General features: G+C 39.1%; 1 protein-coding gene across 4 annotated transcripts in view; it reads right to left on the minus strand.

Moving 5' to 3' along the window:
* TBL1X (transducin beta like 1 X-linked) overlaps nt 1-22,943 on the minus strand; it is a 199,551-nt gene that overhangs the window by 135,948 nt on the left and 40,660 nt on the right. For all 4 annotated transcript variants that reach the window (XM_066982298.1, XM_066982303.1, XM_048066885.2 and 1 more), the window contains exon 2: nt 8,866-8,938. The gene's annotated coding sequence lies outside the window, so the exon portion shown is untranslated. The remainder of the gene's footprint in view (nt 1-8,865; nt 8,939-22,943) is intronic.

Consider the following 22,943-nt stretch of genomic DNA (forward strand, 5'->3'; position numbering starts at 1 on the left):
AACTGAGGAACCAGCCAAAGTCATTCAGGGACCACCTTACACTTACTGCAAGGGTAGATATAGATAGGCTTCCTGGCATCCTTCCATCCTACAATTTCCTACAGCTATTACACTGATGATTCAAATCTAATTTTAACAAGCAAGCAAGCCTTCTGCTGTCAGCAACCATTGTTCCAAGACAGAAGGAAAATACTTTAAACACATTTTCGTGCCTTTCAACATCTGCATTTTTGTATTGCTTTTGTTCCTGGAGAGGGGCACAGAAAAGAAAAATAAGGGAAGCACTTCCCCAGGTAGGGAGGGTAATATATTAGTGCTGTCACTTTTTATTTCCTAAACAAGCTTAATTTTTTCTAAACAATCCATGGGCAGGAGAAGGGTTTTGTTCCTTTAACAACAAACTAATGCTTTAAAAGTCTAAAAATTCCGCTACAATAACAAAGCAAGTTTCAAAAACACATTCCCCAAGGATAACATAATGTTTTTGTTTCAAGAGCAAACAAATAAACAAACAAGCATTTTCTACATCTTTGGTAAAATTGAGTCCCAGACAGCCATCCTATTTATGTTTTTAAGTAACAAGTTTTATGCAACTCTTTACAGCTAAGTTTGTGTATAAATGAAATTCCTCCACCAGTTTAGAAAGGAACTAAGAATGTACATCATTCTACTCGACCTCACATGAGGAGATCATTCACCAAGTTTCTAAATATTCACATAAGAGATCAGAAAAAGCAAAAGAATTTGCATATGCTTTTGCATATTTTCAGATAGCTTTCAAAGCAAGGTCAACATGGAGTAATGAAGCGCTGGGTTCATTAGTTGTACAGCAAAACACAAAGTCCCATCTCACGTGCAATGGCAGTGAAAAGTTTGAAGATATAAGTTGGGTAAGATACTCATGGAACATAATTAATTCTGAAGACAATGGTAGAAGCTTTCTTCTAATATAACCTAAGCATGGTTCCAATAACCAAGGATAAGATAACAAAATGCACAGAAAAGTCTTCATGATAAGGAAGAAACTGCCTGATTTGCGCTGAGTTACAGTACAATCAAGTTAGGTATGTGGCACATTCTGATGTTTGTATGATGTTATTTTAATAACCTAAAATACAAAATTAAAGCTGTCTGCAAGGCTCTTGACGAAACAAACACCATACTGGGGTGCTGAAGGTGCTTCCTTTACTCAGAATTCATACCATAGAAGGATATTGATACATTGGAAAGGGAAATACTGAATAGCATTTCACACTTTAGCAGGTATAGAAAACATCACCTGTGTAACGCACTGCCTTGTTATCACTGCCAGCGTAAAATACAATGTTATATTCACTGAATGGCAGTAGTCAAAACACAGGTGATCAAATGTGGCAGTCCTCTTCGACATTATGGAACCTGGGCAAGGTATTTCATTTGATCTCTTTGCTCAAGTCAGTCACATTTGCTATTCATTCACATTCAGCACGTTATCAATCTGAAAAAGCTAGGATACATCATTCCCTGTTTTCTTCCAATCTCTGTGGGATTTATTCTTCTACAGAATTATTGCCGTAAATAAAATGTTGCATTTAGAGTGTCTGTAATACTGCCAGCCAATTCCACTGTAGATAAAGGTCAAGGGTAAAATTATAAAAACCACAACAGTTTTTCGAATTCTTTATGTGAAACATCAGTGCCGAACAAGTGCCAAACATTCAAGTAAACTTTGAAACTTTGAACATCGGTCAGTACTTACAGAGGTAACTTTAGGAGCAGGAAAATTACTGTATTATTTCTTCAGGTTTTTTGTACAGTGACTACTGTGTGGTGACTGTCCAACAGAAACATATGGCTAACTAAATAATCTGCATATATATGGAGACAACCTCTAACTGAAAGACCTTCAGAAGCACAAAGACCAAAAGAGACCAGTATTATCTAACTGGGTTTCCTCAATAATGCAAGTTGGTTTTTTTTGTTTGTTTGTTTGTTTTTAACTCAAAGATGCGATTCTTGCATTAAAAATAACTTTGAAAGAAATCTGTATTTAAGAATTTAATCTGAATGGGATGCAGAAATGTCAGCTAATGATGAACTCCTCATCTCAATTTCAACAATTTACCAACTTAAATAGCTACGAATATTGGGGGAATAGCAGAATCTGTTTCCTGTTTGAACTCTACCGTTAGTTTATTTCTGATGCATCTTCTTATTTTCATATCTTCCAAACAAAAGACCCTTCCCATGTCATACACCTTCACATGCTCATTACCAGATGATGATTACTTCTCAATTTCAGTCTCTACTTGACAAAACAGATTGGATTATACCAATTTCCTACTAGGAAGATGAGCTCCTCCAGAGCTCTCAAACTCTTTCCCCAGTAAGTCCAAATGCCCTGCATTCCAGCTGTCAAGTACGAGTGCTGCTCCTACACACTGCACCTTTGCTGCACTTCCATACTAGTTACATATCATTCATTCCATATGGATAATACAAATATACCATTTATTTGTTGTCTTGCAGTTATATACCAAAACTCCGTATTTACTTTTGACCAAATCACTGAATGGTGGCGTTAGATGCAAGTTGTACAATATGATGCAGTGTACGTACCTTGAGGTACACAAGTGAAAACTTTTGAAGGAGCTTTAGATATTATGGGTTTGCAGATCAGGAAGAAAAGACATCACTTTGCTGTTCCTCATTACTGTCTTTATTTATAACTGAGTAGCCTAACGTGAAATAATGAATTGAGGAGCATAGTAAGAAAACTAACTTTTAAAACTGCTTGGAGACCTGGAGTAGGGGACCAGACAGAGAAAAAATGCTGGCATTTAGTTCCAAACAAGGATGCTCAGAAACTGCTCGCCACAGCTTTTTCCAGTGATTAAAACCCAAGCTAAGAACTGCTGAGTTTTGCTTGCAAATTCAGTTAGCGTTTTCAGGACAGGACACAGGACAGCCTTCTGCAAAAGTGGTCAAATACTCAAGCATGTGTTATTATCATATCATATTAGCAGAGACAGATCTGGACACCTGGTTTCAAAGCAAAGGATCTGAGTCCACGGCTCTCCTCATCACAGATGAGCACACAAACCACTAGGCTATTTCGGACTGGTACTCAATATTTACTAGACTGTTGCATTGACTAGGTGTTGCAAAGAACAATTTGTATGGGTGAAAAATGACACAATAAGAGAAAGGGGGGTAATAATTTACAAATATCTGAAGGAGGAATCTGCATAGCAGAAAAAGGAGGGCATTTTCTATCAGATATGGAAACTCAGGAATAAAGGGAAGGATGTCTTTTTTACAAGGGAAAATGGTGAGTGACTTAGCAAGAAGTTGTTCTGGAGAAGAACAACTGTTGGCCTGTGGAAAAATTGCTAGAGGGCATACTGCAAAGCTACTGCTGGACAAAATAATGGCAAATGTACTGATGGAAACAATCCTGAATCCACAAGGCAGAATGCCTCAGGTGATGTATCGGAACGGTTCCCAGTTTGCCTATCTCTGTGCAGTACCTCTCTGGTACTGTAACTGAGATATATTGCCCCCCAAAATTAGCTGCCTTTTAATATAATCCTAATGTATTTTATTACTGATTTTAACAGGCTTTAATGGGAGGAAGCATATATTCAATTATTTTATTACATGCTTTGAATATAAATGGTGAGCATCTGCACTCTAGTTTACATCTTCCGTCCTCACCCTCTCATAAAAAAAGCCCAGGCACGTTTTAGAATCGAAAGTGGCTCTCCCCACCCCTTGCCGCTTTCTTGGCTGGTTTGCTGGGATCTATATATCCAATCTAATTATTTTGATTCCCATTTCCAACCCTATCAGTGGTGCAGTGGTGCAAGAAATCAAAATGCCAGTCTCCTGAATGCGTTAGAACCTAAAAGCTAACAGCTCCTCATTTGCAGAGGCATCACTGTGTGGCCCAAAGCCCCTGTCATCACACAATTTATGTTCAGCGTTCTGGATGTGACTTGAGAGGGTTTTCCCAGTGTACCGATACTGAGCATTTCATACAGCATTTCAGATGCTACAGTGTGTTGCATCACCTTGTTCTGTCACAACATAACCGACTCTAACAAACACCCGCAATGCTTCAGTTTAGATTTTGTCTCTTTTTGAACACTTAATTCTTTCTTCTTTGTTATTTTCCCCTTTGTTTTCTTAAAAGGGGAAAAAATAGGATGACATAAGCTTGTCTTCTCTTAAGTGATCAGAAATAAGAGTCAGCAGTACTCCTGCCAAAACACCCACTATCCTCGCAAATCAGGGGGATCATATGTTGCTCACTAGCTGAAGTCCCCTGGGGGTCTTTTCCCTGACTATACGCTTTTCCCCTCTTGAATTACAATCTTACTTAAATTACTAATGCCTCAGCGCCACCAAAATATTCCCATTCATTTCCACAGCTTTTACAAATATGATAATATGATTTGTGTTTAAATATAAGCGTCACCGTTTTACTTTTTATTATGAATATCATATGTTTGGCAAGCTGTCTGACCTTCCTTATGATGATGAATGCTGCAGCAAACAATTTGCTGTATCTTTAAAGAAATGGCCAATTCAATTACATTATGCCAGAAGCTTTCAAATCCCTCTCTGCCAAACGTCTTTGCTATATCCTGCCACAGACAGCCCATTTGTATTCCAGCACAGTAGGACACTTGTTTTATTGAAGCATACAGTTCTAGTTAGGTACTATCAACAGAGCGCTATTTCAGTTCTCCAGCTCTGTGTTCCCTTCTGCCCCCTCCAGCCTCGGTTATTAGGATTTTCAATTTTACTGACCAAACGTGTATGCATTACTAATTACATGCCTGAAATCTAGTAGTTATCGACTGCTACAACAAAATACATTAGTGACCAATTACAGGAGTTCTTGGCAGCAATGGTTATCATTTTAGTGGATTTAATCATTGCACTTAAAGTGAAGCTTGAGATTCCCTTTGAGATTACACCACTAATTGCTTCTGTTTTGCCAGTCACTGCATGAGCTGGTTTGCAAAAAGGATCACTAAAGATGCTTTCATAATATCAAAAAGCAGCAAACACATCAAGCATCCTGTAATGAGCCCCCCCTCCCCATAAAGCCACAGCGTAAATTTGTTCATACCACAATGCCAATCTCCTATACATATCTCTCTTGTCATCCTCCCTTTCCTTCTCATTTCTCGTTATTTGGGCAAACAGAAGCAGTACAGCTGCACTGCTGCTCACATGAAGTGTGTGTTACCGTAGACACACAACCATTTATTTAAACAGTTAGTGAGAACATTTCATTTAAGAAAAAAATAAATCATTTTTTCCCTCCCCTCCTGTGCTTGAAGAGACAATAGTAATTGTTACTGTTATTATGCCAGAAGATTTGAATGCTCTTAGACTTTTAGGAAAACAGAACAAAACGAAACCAAAAACAAAAGGTAAATACGTGGTTTATTAGATGCACAATATCTTCATAATAGGCATCCACTCTCCAGAAATCCCTAAAAAAACCCACTCCCCTTCCAAAGGAATTTGTAATGTAACATATTGTTCTTTAAAAGCCCACGGCTACCTCCAGATCCCCACTAGTGATGAATTATCTGGTTTACAGCCTCATAAAGCAGAAGTGTCTATATATTTTAATAATGAGGCCAACCACAGGACTTTTGTACCTTTCAAATTCAGTGATATACAACTTTCCAAACACCACTGAAAAGCTGTGACACTTGGCTTCAGGCAACTAAGACAAGGAGATATAATTTCATTAACATTTTAGGTCAGATCAAAATAAGTTGTCTTTCAAAGACAGAAAGCATGGGGGAAGGTTGCAAGTACAATTCTATTAGCTATTCTATTAGCTGTCTGAGAACATATTATTTAATAAACAAAATTGTTTAAATAAATTTGGTTTCTTTTTAACAGAATTTCAGCTGTTGAAGCTTTCCATTACTCAAACGCCGCTTTCCAACCAAAGAAGCCCTCTGAAAACTATATATATTAAAAAACCTCAACCAAAAATTGCTCATAAGATTAAACAACCTTCTAGAATTGTCTCATCATACATCAACCTTTTTAAATTTCAGTGGATTCTAAGTTGATACATCTCTAATTAAAAACTTAATCAATCTCCGTGAGAAAGATATTGTAGAGAAAGCATTTTAAACCCCCAGAGACTTCTTGACTATTTTTCATGCTAATGGAACAGCAGAGCATATGATGTCTTTAAAAACTGTCAGAAACATACAATATGATTTACAAAAATAACAACAATCTCCCTGAGGTTAACTGCTCAATAAGCTGAAGAGCTTTATCCTACAGCATCAACAGGCTCTATCAGTCAGCTTCACTTCAGCCCATAAACTAAGGTACAGAACATTACCTAACAACCCCTGAAAAATAACACAATACAGTACATGGAGACTTGCGTCACTGACACGTTTTATGTTGTTTCACACCAAGACGCAGATTTCCACAAAGCCGAAGGTCTTTTCAGAACACCAGGCACAAGGGCTGCTACATGGAAATGCTTTCAAAAGCATGGCCAGTTCATTTCCATGCTCAACTGAGAAAATCTTGCCTTGGGGCTCTCAATTTCTACTCTTTATGAGGACAAATGCAAGTGATGCAGTAGCTACAAATAACTGGCAAATGATAAACTGGATAAAACACCTAAATTAGAGTAGAGATCAACCTCATATTCATAAAGGCATAGACTATACAGTTTAACTGGATTATCTCCATCTGTTGGTCCAATAGTTCTTGACTTCTGCCTTCCTCAAACAACAATTAAGGACAATTCTGCCTTCTTCAAACAACAATTATGGACAATTTCCAAGTAAAAAGTGACAGAAAATTGACAAGATCTCTTTTTCATCCAAGAGCCACTACCCTTACAAATACTCGAGCCCAGCAGCAGCATGACCACCTTTCTTTTGCATGTGCAAGTTCCTTTTTCACATACACAACCACGAAATTTAAATTGCAATTCCAAAAGGACTGCAATTGCACTTGGAATTTCTAGCGCTACCTTCAAAATGACAAAGCAGGAACAAGACAGAAGAAGAAAATATTCTTGAAATGAACAGCTGAACTTATGTAGCACCCGAAATACAAAAGGTCAGGAAATACCTGCCTTTCATCACTGTCAAAAGCAATAGGCTAAAATATGCAGAGTAGGACTGATAACACAGGAAATAAATGAAAACATTTGCTGTGCGTTAGTACAAAAGTTAAAAGAAGCAAGGCAAAAAGCTCTCTCAAAGGTCCCTGCTGGACTTAAAACAGAGCTGTTGAGCCAATTTCAATTTAAAAACATGCCATTATCATTTAAGAACACCAAGTTTCTCTCCTTTAATAAACCTTACACCTGTTCACTAGAGTTCACGGTCCCAGTTCCTACAACCATGCACAATGAGTGCAAGTTTGATGAGGCGCATTTTTTGCAGGAACCAGTACTTTGGTGAGAACAACAAATGCACCAGAAAGCAACCAGTTACTTCTAATAATGTCTCAGGCATTATTTGTGATTCAATATCTAACTTACAAATCAAAGAATGATCATGCAGAATGCAGACATGAAACATTTCCAAATTGTAAATTAATTATAAGTCTTACGTGTGTATAGCTTACAAAGCCTAGTACATTTTAAGGTACATTTTTATTTCTCTTTAATATCAAAACCAATGAAGGATACTTGTTTTTGGTCTTCTATTCTACTGCAAAGAGAGAAACACGCTGAATACTATGGCAAAATGTAATATACTTTTTATGCAGTGACATGACAGATACCAGTCTATAAGTTCAGCACAAGAACATGATTAAACCACAGAACAGATTTGGAATAAAATGCACTGATAACAAGATCAGATTAAATTGAGTGACTCTCAGCTGAGAAATAGTTTGTAAAATTTAATACCAGTAAGAATATTTAACTTACTGAAGTCTTACGAAACTAAAACTAATTCTTTTAACGTGATAAATGCCAGCAGGAAGAAAGGCTTCAGCTCTGGCAATTGTTTCAGAAAACTCAATTAACTTGCCCATTATTAAAAATACGTTAACAGTAGAAAGAAGTTTCATGCTATACTGTATTTATCCACTCATTAAATTACATTTATTTCATATAATAACATATATGAATAAATAAATACATTAAATAATAAAACAAAGTACCTTTTTGACATGTAAAATAATTTATTGTAACCAAAATAATGCTTGGATTGCCAGGAATGGAAGCGAGGCGGATAACTGCTATAGCTGAAACTGCTACAACTCTTTCTTTCCTGCCTTTTGAGAAACCTGTGTAGGTTGGGTTTGGAGCTGCTGGCCACCTTCCAATGCCTTGGAAGGTCTGTCACATGCCCCATCAAAACTGATGAAGAAAATCTCTCCTTGTCCTATTTTAATGGTAGCTAATTCACCCCTTGCAAAACAACCATATTAAGCCACTGCGAGGTCCTCTTCTTAGCCTTCATCCTCTGATGGCCTCATACTTAACCTGGCCTCTTGTTAGGACTTCAATCCTGCTGAACCTCAGTGCCCCATAATGATTGCAACTCACAAGTTTGAGTTTAAGAAACAGAGAGGTCACTCAAACTCAGCATTTAGTCTCCACATAAATAGCTGAAAAGAAAAAATACCAGAATCTTGCATATAATCTACATTTAATTTTATGGAGGCTTTAAGGGTAGGAATAAAAAGTACTGAAGGTTGTATGCTGCATTGCATTTAGCTAGCCCTACTACTTCTAGTATTTTTCAATCCAAAAGCTAAGGTACAGTCTCAATTTACACTTTGCAAGTAGGCGAGAAGATGCTGAAAAACAGTCAACAGTTTTAACATTTTGTAAAGCTGATTTCCAGCTAAATGTTCACTTACTCAGGTGCAAGTAGAGTCAAGCTCCCCAGTTTCCCCCAGATTTTCCCTTCAGGCCAGTTTTATCCTTAGGTACCTAGGGAAAAAAAAAATGAATTTACATAACTCCTCTTACGTTCATCTCTTGATTATATCAACTCTTATGACCCAACATTATCAGCAATTAAAAAATTTTCTAACAGGATTCTTTCCCATCAGTTGGTTTAACCAGGAGGAAACTCAGAGCTTTTTCTTCTCTGCAGAAAGACCGTTTTTTACTTGACCAGGTTTTTTTAAGACTTAGCACAGCCTTAAATGAAAGAGTTTTCTGTGAGAAACCTTATGTAAATTCAACCTCGTAGAAGGTGGGATTGCATGATTTAGGTACGTTTCATCACTTGTTTTTAGGAGTACAAACAGAAAGCAACACAGTTAAGGCTTTGTTAGCCACAGATTTAAGCTACCTTAAAGCTGTTAACATGTGACAAGAAAACCCTACATATTCAATTGCCACTTTAAAAACTGAAAGAAGGTTTGTGTACAGGTGTGCTGTCACTTAGTTAAGGAGGAGCTCAAAAAATAAAGTTATTCTACTTTCTCCTGGCACTAGTATGGATTAAAGAACCATTCCAAAATGTGCTATTCAACCATATGGAATCAATTTTTGCAGACATATGGAGTTCCAATTAAATAAGTCGGGCTTTACTGACACAAAAGTCCACCTGCATATATTCAAATTTTCCAGAATTAGACCATCTAATTTAGACCAGCCCATCTAACAATAACAGTGTAGAAAAGCAACGCATTTGATATAACACAACAACCAAAGCAATTCTCTCTCAATAGTAATTACTGCCTAACTTTTTACCATGGTCAGATCATAACCAAATTAAAAAGAAAACAAACACGGAACTAGTTTCCCTAAAGCACAATTCAAATTACATCAGGTCAAAAGAAAATTATTTTTGATTTTCTCCATCATGCAAGTAAATATATCATCCTAAAAGTAAGCAAGGTACTCTCTTTCAAAGAAGAATTTACTAGAAGTCATTGGAAATCTCAAAACCAACTGTAACTAACTATACTTCCTAGTTTTTAAGTTTTGTTTGCATATTGTGCATCCAGCTTTTCCCAGGATAAGTATATGGAAAGCATACATTAAATAAACAAATAAATAAATAAAGTCAGCAAGCTATATATAAGTCCTCAAAACTGTAAGTCTCAAAACAAGAAAGGTGTCTGATGAGGTGGAAACTAACATTTTTAAGGCAAACACTATGTAAGTCCAAATTTTTATTTTTATTTTTAAAGTATTCCTAGTTAATTGGTTCATATCCAGTCATTTTATTAGGAGGTGAGGCGCAATTTCCTTCCACAGTACCCCCACCTCACTCAGCGAACAGAGTAGGCAGAAAAAAACAGAGTACTGAAAATCTTCACGTTAACTGAATTACAAATGGTCATGGCACAGCTCTATGATTTATCTGCTCTGGGTTCCCACAGAGCTTCTCTTTGCTACTGCCATGATACAGATCACACCGCAGTCCCCTGTGAGGTACCACATATGATCCCCATAGACTTGGAACTTAAAGAATGAAACTTTTGAGTTGAGAGTATTACAAACCTTAGCATTCAACCAAATATTTCTAAAAGTCATCTATTAGAGCACCTAGCATTACACATTTTTTTAATTCTCTGCGGAAGTTGTAGCCATCTGCCTTAACTAGGTGATGCGTCTTTCATTTCTTGTCGCACATTGTCCCATTCACTACCTATCCCAAAGCTTCTACAACAAATTAAAGCAATTTTCCAAAGACCCGTCTCCTTTGCTGCACAGTCTTCATAGACTTGTGCTCCTGCAAAAAGACCATATAATTCTGAGATCATATAACCACGTTATAACATCCAAGGCTGCGCAGTTACCAAGGTCTAGACAACCTTAATTCTTCACTTTCCCAGCTCTGCAGCGCTTGCTGTTCGTAGCTCAGTGTTCTTCAAGACAGCTTTCTGAGCTCGGTTTAACTCCCAGCTCTGTTAAGGGAAGCAGCCACCGAGCAGGAGAAGTTCCATTTTGCTCACTCAGATTCTCCCCCAGAACTTGGCCGCCTCTCCTCACCCAAGCTGTACCAGCGCCAGCCCATGGGGCAATCACCACCACCCGCATCCCACTCCCTGTGATCAGGCTCAGCCTTGCGTATCGGATCTCAGTCCTGTCTTCCTGCCTCTTTAGAATAGCTGCTTTGCTCTCATCCACTTCATTACGTGACATATTGCTCCCTGCCCTCCCCCCAGCCAGAATCCCATTCCCGTTAGTTTCCAGCTCTCAGGCACTACCTTTCCTTTTAATCTTAGCATCATCTCTCAGCTTTCTGTCCCCTCCACCGGTAGATCTGAGTGCTCTTTCACACTGCTTTTTACTTTCCAGTGGTTTTCCCACTGTTTTATTCTCCCTCTCACCCTTCTGCACTTCCCTCTTGCCCTACCTTATTTTCAGATTTATTCCCAACAGCTGACTATCTTTCCCTTATTTCCTTTCCTGGCTCCCACATAGTGATTCGCATGCCATAGCTATGGCTGCTGTGCTCCATGCTGAAGTCGCTTCCAGTGATGGGTGTTAAATAGATCTGCACCAGAGCTGCTTATGTGCAGGAACGCTTAATTTGAGGATCCCAGGAGACAAGCCAAAGCAGCAGCGCTGTCTGTGAAGAGGCAGAATTTTGGGCACTTAAATCCTTTACTACAGAAAAACAGAGACAACTATACATACTTAGGTGTCGGGGCAGCTATATGAAGGCTTTGTGGATTGCAGGTACTTCAGTCTTGATGTTAAATTAACACCGTCTCAACTTTAAAATTAAAAAAAACAGTAATTTATCTCCTTATCCTCCATTTGTACAGTGACCCCCCCCAAAAAAAAAAAAATAGATTGAGTGTAAATCTTAACGTAAACTCTTTCTACATTTCAGTTAATATGCTAGCACTTCTTGAAGTCATTCTTTCTGAACACAGAACAGCCCTTGATTCAGTCACATATATTAACTACTGGGGGGAAGGTAGTTTTTAATTAACAGTGGGTGTTCTCAGCTCTGTTTACCAAGGATAAGTGCACTTATCTTTATCCCACTGGAAGAAAGTAGATGATAGCATACATTCATCTCTTTTTCCAGAAAGCACAAACCAACCAAAGATATCTTCCCACTTTGTCTCAAACAGCTCCCCCTTTTCTGGGAAGAGGCTTAAGGGGGTTAAGGCTGAATTTACGATGATTTCATACAGTTATGAGAGGTTATTTACTCCAAAATGTAAAATAATAAAGCAAATTAAAAGACATCTGATTTATTGCATAAGTCCTATTTTTAGAATAGTTTAAATAATTGGGTTGGTAACAATAGGGTTTGTATCAACAGAATTAGGAGTAAATCAACACAAACAAGTCGCAGTTATATAATGAATTCAAATCTGATGAGAATTTCATTAAGAACATTATTCCCACGTTTGAACACACAAAAATAGCTCTCTGGATCACCTCATGACATCACCACTATTTGTAACAAGCATCTTTAAAAAAGAAGAGGTAACACAGACTTTCATATAGAGTAGGACTAGTGATCTCTCTTGGTGTAAATGAAACCTAACAGCTAGCTGTAGGATTCTTCCTAATGTGAATTTACATGTATATCCTAAACCTGTCAGTTCTCTCACTAATCTGCCCTTCTATCTTATTTTTTCTTTTCTCATAAACATTTTCTTGTCTCATGCAACTCCTCCTCTTCCATTCATCTCCCTATGTTTGTTTCTTCCTCTTCCCCATCATTTCTTCACTGAAATACAACCCAAATTTCAGTTTTTGTTGCCTTTCTGCACAGTATAATCACAATTATACTATGTATAATAGTATATATGTATATAGTAGTATAATCACAATTATACTACTACACAATTGCCTTTCCGCATTATAATCAGTACTTCAGGAGTCACAACCTACATGTACTGCACATACTGAAGGAGCTTTTCCTTAGCTTTAATACAATTTAGGACTGGTATATCAGAAAGGTGAATGTAAATACTAAATTAGATAAGTGAAAAATTGATAATAAACTTTCATAATACCTTTGCAAGTAGCTTCCTAAGGTTTATAATCTTGTTTGCTGTAACCTGCATGTTGATTGTCCAGAATACAGAAGTTCTGGAAAAAGACAAATCTAGAAGGGTGGCACTGGATTTAGAAGCAGCTCTGTTGCCAATTGCTACTCAGAGCTTAAAATTCTTCTTACTTTTCCTCTTCTGCCCCCACTTCATTCTAATACACAGGGTCACATTTTCATGGCGCACTGCACATGCCATTTTGCTTCATGTGCTGGTTAAATCGCTCTGTGCCTAAGCCTTGGGTTTCTTTCCTGAGGATTCATTTAAAATAATGCAAAAGACACGTGGCTTTTCTTCACTGCTTCCTGTGAGCCAGTAGACTTCCCCACCTCATTAGGGCAGTACCACAGTCAGTCACATTGCTCCTCTGCCTTTCTCTGCCACAGCAACAGGTCCGGGTTCCTCTTCGCTCAAATACAATCCCAGCCCTCCAGGATGACAACCGCAGTCGCAGTTGCTCATCTACCCTTGTGCTCTACTGCACTACCAAATCCTATACCTCCCAGACAACTAATGGGGTCAGCTCCTGAATCCTCCGGCATGCCACGCAATCCTCCGGAGGCTAAGCAGAGATTTTGTGTGCGTATGTGCCTGCACGCATAAGAGCGAGTGCTTGCTCAGGAGGGGCAGCGATGGGCAGCCTTTCTCTTCGGGGTGAAATCTTTGAATACAGCCAGGAGGTTTAAGCTCAAGGATTCTCACAGCCTGTAATAAAACTTATGTGACTGAATCGCCTTCATTTAAAAATCTCACCCTCAGCTGAAATGTAGGTTCAGTGAAAAAAACACATATCCCTGCTATACAGCCACTGCAGTGCTGGGAGGTGAGTTAGTAACAGCATACTTAAGAGTACAGCTAAATGATTCAATGCCAGAAGGTGTCTGCTAAAGAGACACATCTCCATTTTTTCAACACTGAAACAAAAGAAAAGTAACTCTGATTTATCTGAAATAAAGACAGTACACTGAAGTTATATCTTATATTTAAAAAACAAATGATGGGTAATATTTATGTATACGACAAGACAGCCTTCCAGCAAATGTTCTGTGTATCTGATACACAAACATTAAGATGCAGTACCATCAACGAATGTAATAATTACAACTATATCACTCGTTCCTTTGCTCAGCCACTGCATTACGTACACCTTAACGCTGAAAGTAATATCTAGTTATCCTCATTTGACCCCTAAATGCAACAGGGAGACAAAACTGCTCAAAGCACTTGAATCTTGCTGATAAGCACTGAATGTTAAAAGGTATGTGTCAGGATAACGTAAGATGGTATTCACCCTTATTTCTTCTGAAGAGGACTCAAACTGTGACACCAATATGTTTAATGTTGTGCCACCCCCCGTTCTGCAGCTTGGCATACTGCTGGCTGACGGGGAAGATAAAATGAGACCCAGTCATCCCGGCTCCCGCCACCGGCTTGGCCTGACCCTGCAAATCCACCAGCTGCACATCCCGTGGAGGAACCAGGACTGTTACTGTGAGTCATGACCTTGAAACTAGGCTTCAAAACCTAAATAATCCAACGGCTATAACTCATACAGAAGCCAATTATCACTCGTAATCCTAAATACTCATCAAAAGTAGGCACTCTAAGCCTCTCCTATCCACCAGCATGTTCCTGTTTGTTTGCTAATTAGGGTAACAGGTACATAAACATCTGCAACTACTGTAGATTGATGTTGAATTTTATTTTTTTAGAGACACAAGGAGAGCTTCAGTATTTGTCCCTGCACACGTTCCGGAACCATCCTCCTCAGTCTATTTTACTCCTCCCGGCTGACACTCCCAGGCCTGAGATGGGCAGAGGCACGGCGTTTACATGCCGGCTCCTGCCAGGTGACATGGCAGGACACTGTGCTCAGCCCCGCGTTGCTCCTCGCCAGGAAGGCCAGGGCAGTCACGCACAGAGGCAGGTTCGCCTCACCTCCTGCAAATCCCCCCTCACGGCGACACGGCCCTTCGGCCGCAGGACGAGCAGGACGCAGGTGCCGATGGCTGCCGGTTGTGGACAACGCACCACTGCATACCTTCAGGAGGGATCTTCTTTTTTTGGTAATAAATAGGTTGTCAGCTTAACAACCTGCAGCCAAAATCAGCACAGCTAACCTAGAAAAGTCTCCCTTACTAGAATAAGGGGATTTTAACGTTACGGCTACAGCAATTTTAGTCTGGTTTATGGTAGTTACCTTGCTCACACAGGCAAGCACTAGAACTTTTCAGCAAACATTTCAGCACAAGTGATCCAGGTTTATACTTTGTACAGCCTAAAGGCAATATATCTAGCATTTCTTTGATCCTTAGGCATCACAGTTCACAGAGAGTTGTGGGAGAGAGGAAGTGCCGGAGGCATGGCAGTTTCAGGAACCATTAATTATAGCAACTCATCGTGAAGGGCATTGCTGGAAGTCCGCTTCAGACCATCTGAAAGTATTCGAGATAATCCCATCGTTTAAATATAAACAGCACAGTTGCTGTCACACAGTTGTCAATGAAAGACAAGTTCTTGGTGCATTTTTATTCAGATTGACAATCTATAAACTGTTGAACGGGGGGAAAGAAATCTGCCACAGTATGTCTGTTCAATTAAAACTTATTCCCTAGTGTGTTTTTCTTGTTTTATTCTCAAAGTAAATTATAAATCACGTTAACTGTCTACTACACTATAAATATTATGGCTAAAATTTTCAAGAGACTGGCTATTAAGTTTAGTCAGCAAAGCTAAAGTACACTCTTCTGAATTCAACTCATTTATTGAAAGAGAATTCATCCTAAAGTGGAGCTCCAGTCTTTTTACGGGGAAAATAAAAGCGATGTTCAACTGGCCCCAATTAGAAAAATTAATGAGCTGTTCAAAATTATTTGACTCCTTTTCAAATAATTTGTACAAAACCACATGGCAAGCTATTGGTAAAAGCAGCTATAGTCTCTTGCTTACCCCATTTACTTTGCTAAGAGTTCTCCACTGACTAACAAGGTATTTTGTTCATATTCAGTATTATAGCTGTTCCCTGCAAGAATCTTTTTTTTTTTTTTTTGGTAATAATAGTCACATAAAGCACAGAGTCCTTTTCACAGTCAGCTGAACATTTGGTGGCACGATATGGCCTGGGTCTAAAAAAACAGTAACATAAGAACTTAGATTTTACTTTGCAATCTGGCCCTCCAGTGAAACACTGAAGGGAAACTTTCTCTTTAAATCCTGTCCAGAATAAAATCTAGAAAGCTGTACTCCATCTTTTACCAGCTGCTTTCTCTGTGACCTTAACTTACTAATTTAAGAACACCACTTCTTCCTGTTGCACACTTAGCAGGAAGCAGCTATGCCATGAATGTGTTATAAACACTACGCGACTCTCTGGTTGTATGGCTTTGTGAAAAACAAGACAACCTAATGGAAGTGCTGCTCTTTATCATCTGCTACTTCCTGCCCACATTCTGATGACTTAATTCAATACCAAAGTTAGACCCTGTGAAAGAATTTCACATCTCATTCTCCTTCCTTATTTCCCCTTTCAATCTGAGGTCTTTGACGATACGCTGATTTCCCTGGAAGTTCACTTTCTCACGGATGCCACAAAAGCAACGGCAGAGGATGACCAAACACCAAGGTATCGCTTACTAACAACATTCCTCCTGGGTACAGGACAACCCAAACACATATAACCTTCAGACATCACGACAGAAAAACTTCTCCGGAGAAAAAAGCATAGTTTTAGTAGTGGAAAGACCGCAACATCTTGCCTGGATCACTAGCGCGACATTTCAGTGTGCGCCTCAACATAGTTCGGAGACACGGGATGGGCACTCCGGGATGAGTGTGCAACTGTAGGCAACCATGCAATGAGTGCTCAGTCTTGAAGTTTCCACAGATATCTGTTCTTTGTGCCCTAAACTCCACAAACACCTTCTTAATACCCTACAAAAAGCACAGTAGGTGTATGAAAGAATAGACTTACAGAATATGATAGAGGGAGAAATGGAGATCGAGGTCATTGGCCATATCCTATGTCTTTATAATAACAGTGATATATTTTTTTAATTGCAAAGTAACAACTTCTCCTAAATTATCACAAGAAGTGGACCATGCATCACACAACAAAAGAGGGTAAAAATATTATCATTGTGTGCCTACTTCCCCACAGGGAGCCATTCATCCCTGATCCCAGATCTTGCAATCAGCAATGGTGAATGTGAGAAGATGGGGGGTAGAAGTGAGGACAAGTAAAATAAGTTTTTAAAGGGTTCGGGAGGAGAAGAGCAGAAAAAAACATACTTCTTATCCACAGGCAACCACTGGAAACCCTGAGGTATGCTGTTAGTGCCAAATAAGTGTAATGAAAATAAACAGTTTCAGTCTCCCTTCAGACCTCTTGGAGACCTCAATACTTCAAATACTTTAAATCCAAGTCTCAAAAAAATAATGGCTAGGAACATTCTTATAATTTCTTGTCTAAATTCATTCAAGGCCAATTGATAGTATCAATACCAGACAAAATGGTTATACATTAGGTGAAACAGTTCTTTAGTCCTGATGTTTATCCATAAATTTATTTACAAAGAATAGCTTTATCCCTTCTCAGTCTTCATTTGACCAAGCTAAACAACAGAAGCTTTCTAATTTGCACTTTGAAAGATAAGTACTCCATTACTCTGATCAGCCTCGTAGTCTGTCTTTGCACCTGTTCCAATTTAAGGCCATCTTTCCAGACTGTAAGTGACCAGCATCAGACACAATATTCCAAATGAGGTCTCAGGAAGGCTTTGTAAAATGCTATTAGCATTTCTCCCTCTCTCTACAAAAATATTGTATCTAATGCATTGTAGGAGCACATTAGCCTTTCTCACAGCTGCATCATACTGGTGGCTTAGAGCCATATTAATGGCATTATCACAGCACTTTACCTAATTCAGACTGCTACAACCATTAAATCATCTACACAGCATCCTATGATGTTAACAGATGTTCTTCTCATTTTAAATATTTGCATATCGAGATAAAGACCAGAACGACCTGTCTGAGACCAGACACTGGGGGCCTGCAGAGCTGAATTAGCAACTGAGACTTTCTGATCCGTAATCCTAAATATACACCTCCAAACAGTAGCAGCAAACAGTTGAACTGACAGAGCACCGTAACAAGGGTACTCCTGTTACCTCACGCCAAATGCTTGTGCCTGCACTCAAAAGCCATTTCTAAATGGACAGTTATAGATGGCCACTTCTCTCCTCCACCACGTAATTGCGTTAGGCTGCCGAGGAGCCACACAGAACATACCCGGGAAGGCCAGACCTCACGGCTCATCACTGCTCGCTCTCATATTCATGTCCTCAGCTGGCACTGCAAGTGCCTTTTTGTGGTGTTCCCATCCAGACAAGCCTCTAGGCTTTAGGTCACCCCCTCCTACACATACTTGCTCTTAGTTATTGGCGCAATAGCTGCTCCGTTATAACCACTTCTCCCAAAGTTCGTGTTTACACTGGTACGTTCTCCGGAAAAAATGTTTTCAGGACTCTGAATCTTTAATGTCAATGCTCTTCTAATTCTGAAATTTAGATCACACTGTAAGTCAGAGGTCAAAACAAAACTAGACAAAAAATATCTGAAAACACAGTAGCACAAATTCAAAGAATAATGATGGACAAATGAGCTGACCTGGTAACCAAGAAAAGAGCTTGATGGTTCCTACACAATGCAGTGTATTGTAGCTGCTCACATCATAGTGTTAATTTCATAATAATAATCAAACACTCCTAATGCCAACTTATTCCCACTAACAAACGCTATCTTTGTGAAAAATTTGCCTGGAACATGACCGCTACTAGGCCTAGACAGAACACGAATTAATTTCCCTTAAAGCTTGGAATCTCTTAATTGCCTCAGAAATGCCACGCATGTTTTGCAGTTACATTCCAAAATATACGTTTCCTTCCAAGCAACTATAGCAGAGCCAGCACTGCCCCCTGAGCTAATACACGGGAGTCTTTTTCTTTAAATAAGGCAGGCATTCTAGTCAGACAGCACACAACCGCTTCCTCTAAGAAAATAAATATCCTAGTTATATTTGAACTTGGGTTCTCTCTTTTTGCCCGTTACCACGCATATACCTTAAACATTTCACGGTAAGGCTGTACTATGAGCTGTCTTCCACACATGAACATACCACTGGCATGTAAAAAATGCTCACAGATACTTAAGTCCGATGGGATGGCTTCTACTAGTACCTAGTGGTGTAAAAGTTGGCGTTAAGAACAAGGCTGCACAAGAACGAAGGAGCTGCGCAAAGCCTTGAGCATTACCTCTCAGCAGCTGTAGGCTAACATACTCACTACATCACTCCTACGTGTGAAATACAAATACCTTCCAGATAGTTACGTTTTCAGAGAGCTTTCATGCGTCACTGAAGGAATGGACCAGAAACAACTGAGCTGACATGGCCTAGCACGCTCCTGCCGGTCAGCAGGGCCGAGCTGGTAACCAGCAGGGGATGTATTCCTCTCGGGCAGCAGCTAGCCGACTGCCCTGCAACGGGAAAAAGTAACTCCAAGGTGGCTTAAGTGCCTTTTACTTTACAACTGAAGTGATAAAAAAGCCATCCTACAGCCAGTTAGGACAACTCTGCTGATACTCTGTCTCATACAAAGCTGCGGCAACTCCCAGCATTTCATTAATCTGCAGTAGTGCCATTTGCCCCAGGCTGTAAAGATGGTTTTCTGTCCTCTGTGCCACACGGGCTCATTAACTAGATGTGAATGTATCACCTCGGCCCTTTTCTTCTGGATGATGGAAAAGGTTATGCTTCACTGAAATTGTAGGAAAGTATCAGGCACAATTCTGGTTAGGCCTCTGATATATGATACATGGAATATAAAATACACACACTTTTGATGGAGTATACACTTGACTTATTCCGACAAAAAGCAAGTAATTTGAAAACCAGGACAATTATCTCCTGATATTTGCAGTCAGGATCTAGGCTGACAATGTTTATATATCAGAGTCCATAAATCTTGTAAAACAGAAGGGTATTTCCTCTTTCTAATATGGAATCTGCACGTTGAAAACCAGCATGACTTCAGGAAGACTTGAAAAATGACTTTTACTTGAATCCAACTGCAAGTACCTCTTGCAAAAGTCCTGCCAGCAGAAGCCACCCACATTCCTAGTTGGAAAGTACATGTGCCGGACAGATTTGCAAATAAGACAAATAGTCTGCACGTATACAAATACATACGAAAATCTTTGTACGTATAAATGGTAAAAGAAACGCTGCAGTTTGCAAGCAAAAATGAGCAGGCAGTGTTTCAAGTTGACACTGTAGTACCAGTGTTATCTGGTTAACTTTGAGAATTAAAGTGATTTACAGTAAATTACCCCTACTGGCCAGTGATGATACGCAGTTATGAGACTCAATTAAGGAAGTTTGCGTTGCTGCCTTGTGGTGCTTCATCTTTCAATTAATTTCTCAAGAATACTAAATTATCTATGTCTGAGCACTGTTTATTTTTGATTTTAGCATGAAAGAAACAGGATTTTAAAATCACAACACACTTGAACAGATGTCATTATCAAAAAAACTTCCATTCCTAGTCATTAAGTCCCACTCACTCTTTCCGACCGACCTCATCACTTCGCTTTTTAATTTTTGGAATCTTTTATTTATCAAAACCATCAGAGTAAGAAAAAAAATAAAGCATTGGCGCAGGACAGAGCCTATGCCTATGCTGAAGAGCCTAGCTCCTAACTCCTTTCAAATTCAGGGAGTCTATAGCTCCTAAATGTACATTTACGTACAGCACACTCCGTTCTACCCGACAGTGAAGAGTATCTTCCAGTGATTGTATTTTGTGCGGCATGTATGTATTAGTATGATGTGCGAGAAGTTATAGGTATGACACAGCATTAAGACTCAGCATCTGCGAATTTCAGCTGGATAATAACCTGCAAACCAGAACTAATACAGTATAGTTAATGGCCATACAAAGGACTCGAGAGACTACGGAAGGACCACTCAAAAAGTTTTACAAGTGGAGTTTTACCAGGTTTGCTGGGGGCGTCATTTCAGTGACACTTTTTGCTTCCGTTTCTGAACTTTGATCAATTTACAGTAAATTTAAATTCGTTCAGATCAAAAGCAAAACACACAAGACCAGAACTACTTCCTTCAGTTTATTGTCTTGATTTTGCATCAAAGCAACAGCGCAAGTAATTAAGATTTCCCGAAACTGCTCGTGCCACACAGGCCCACGGGAGTTCTAGACACGGAGTAACCGGTTGGACAGTCAGACTCCGAGCAGCAGACAATAAATTAGGTCACACATCTTTTTTAGTACTTTTGTGACACCCTAGTGAAAATACTCAGCATAACCGATTAAATTAATATCACAGATGACGTCTGGAAAAGGTTGCCCACATCCTGAGGTTGAAACCAAACCGTGCGGAATCTCCACACCACGCAGATGTAGCTCGTAGGGACACGGTACAGCTGATGATAGGGAAATATACCGAAAGTATTGGGAGGTTTCCACGGACTAAAGCACCTGATATTTAACACACCACGTTGGATGCTGAGATAAAAAGTTATGGCTTTGCTGAAAGATCAGCAGAAATATCTGCATTACTTAGAAACTGAATAAAACTCCTCATATGAATTGGCTGGACCTAAATACCTGCTGATGTAGTTCCAGCCAAATGGTGCAAGAATTTTTGGTTAGTGCACGAGAGCCAAAGTATTAAACTAGGCAAATCTAATGAAAAGCAGAAAGTATTAGTGTGGAAGAACGAGCATTTTTAAATATAATTTCGTATTACTCATCTAGGACCTACTGATGAACAAAATAAAAACAAATGTAATTTCACAGGAATTTTAATCTACATATATTTTATTTAACACACTCCTATAGTGCATGTCAGACTAAACGGCACAGTCAAGACCTCTTAGACATATGTGAAGAGACATACTCTGCATATTAAGAAAGACTTCTGAAAGGCTTTGTTTCAAATAAGTCACACAGGAGTGCTTTCTCCTACAGTAACTCTTTATACAAAGATAAAACAGGTTTTAACGTCTAACTGTAGGGCACCTTTACGCTTCTGAGAGATGATGATTCCATTTCTGGATTTCTTACTACATGCAAATAAGTCACCTCAGCAATCTCCAAGTCAGTAAAAAACGCTTATTTGAGCAAGTTTCACACTTGCTTTGGTGTTTGCAGGATTAGGCTTTTGGTTTGTGGTTAGACGAAATATGGGTCAAACATCTATTCAAAAAAATGCTGGCCTCTAAGGGCAATGTTGTCTAGTTACAGCAACAGAAAAAGGACACCAGATACTACTTATTTACCTCAATACCTCTACGCCTTTATGATGACCAAGCATGCTCATGGCAGTCTACATCACAATTATCCCAAATATGAATATAACGATAAAACACTCGATGCCATCTGCAAGAGTTACGCTTCAGTGCAAATGACAGTAAAGCATCTTTCACACACATTAGGTTCCCTGAAAACAGGGGTGAATATAAGATGCTTACATGCGGAAGAGCTAAAAATAGGAGCAATTTCTAGTTTTCCTGAAATGTCACCTGCACTTGTGACTCCTGGCTAGACGCTGCATTAAGTCACTTACACCCAATGTCAGATATTAAGCCAAAGTTACATTGCTAACAAAGTCAATGTATTGTTCTCTGATAAATCCTGTTAAGATCGGGAGAGGCAAATGTGAAAAAAGAACAGAAAGATTCCACTCCAGAATACTTCTCTGCAGGATATGCACACTCCTTTCCACATACGGAGAACACTGTCATTTTTCAAGGGAAACTTACTGAAGTAAAAGCAATTACCAATGAAATGGTGGGTTTTCCATTAAAATTAGTTCATTTAAAACATTTGAATATTTTGGTGTTTTAATTTTTATAATCTTTTTTCCATTTTGTGTTCCCG

This window comes from Anser cygnoides, chromosome 1, assembly GCF_040182565.1.
Source record: "Anser cygnoides isolate HZ-2024a breed goose chromosome 1, Taihu_goose_T2T_genome, whole genome shotgun sequence".
Lineage (NCBI taxonomy): Eukaryota > Metazoa > Chordata > Aves > Anseriformes > Anatidae > Anser > Anser cygnoides.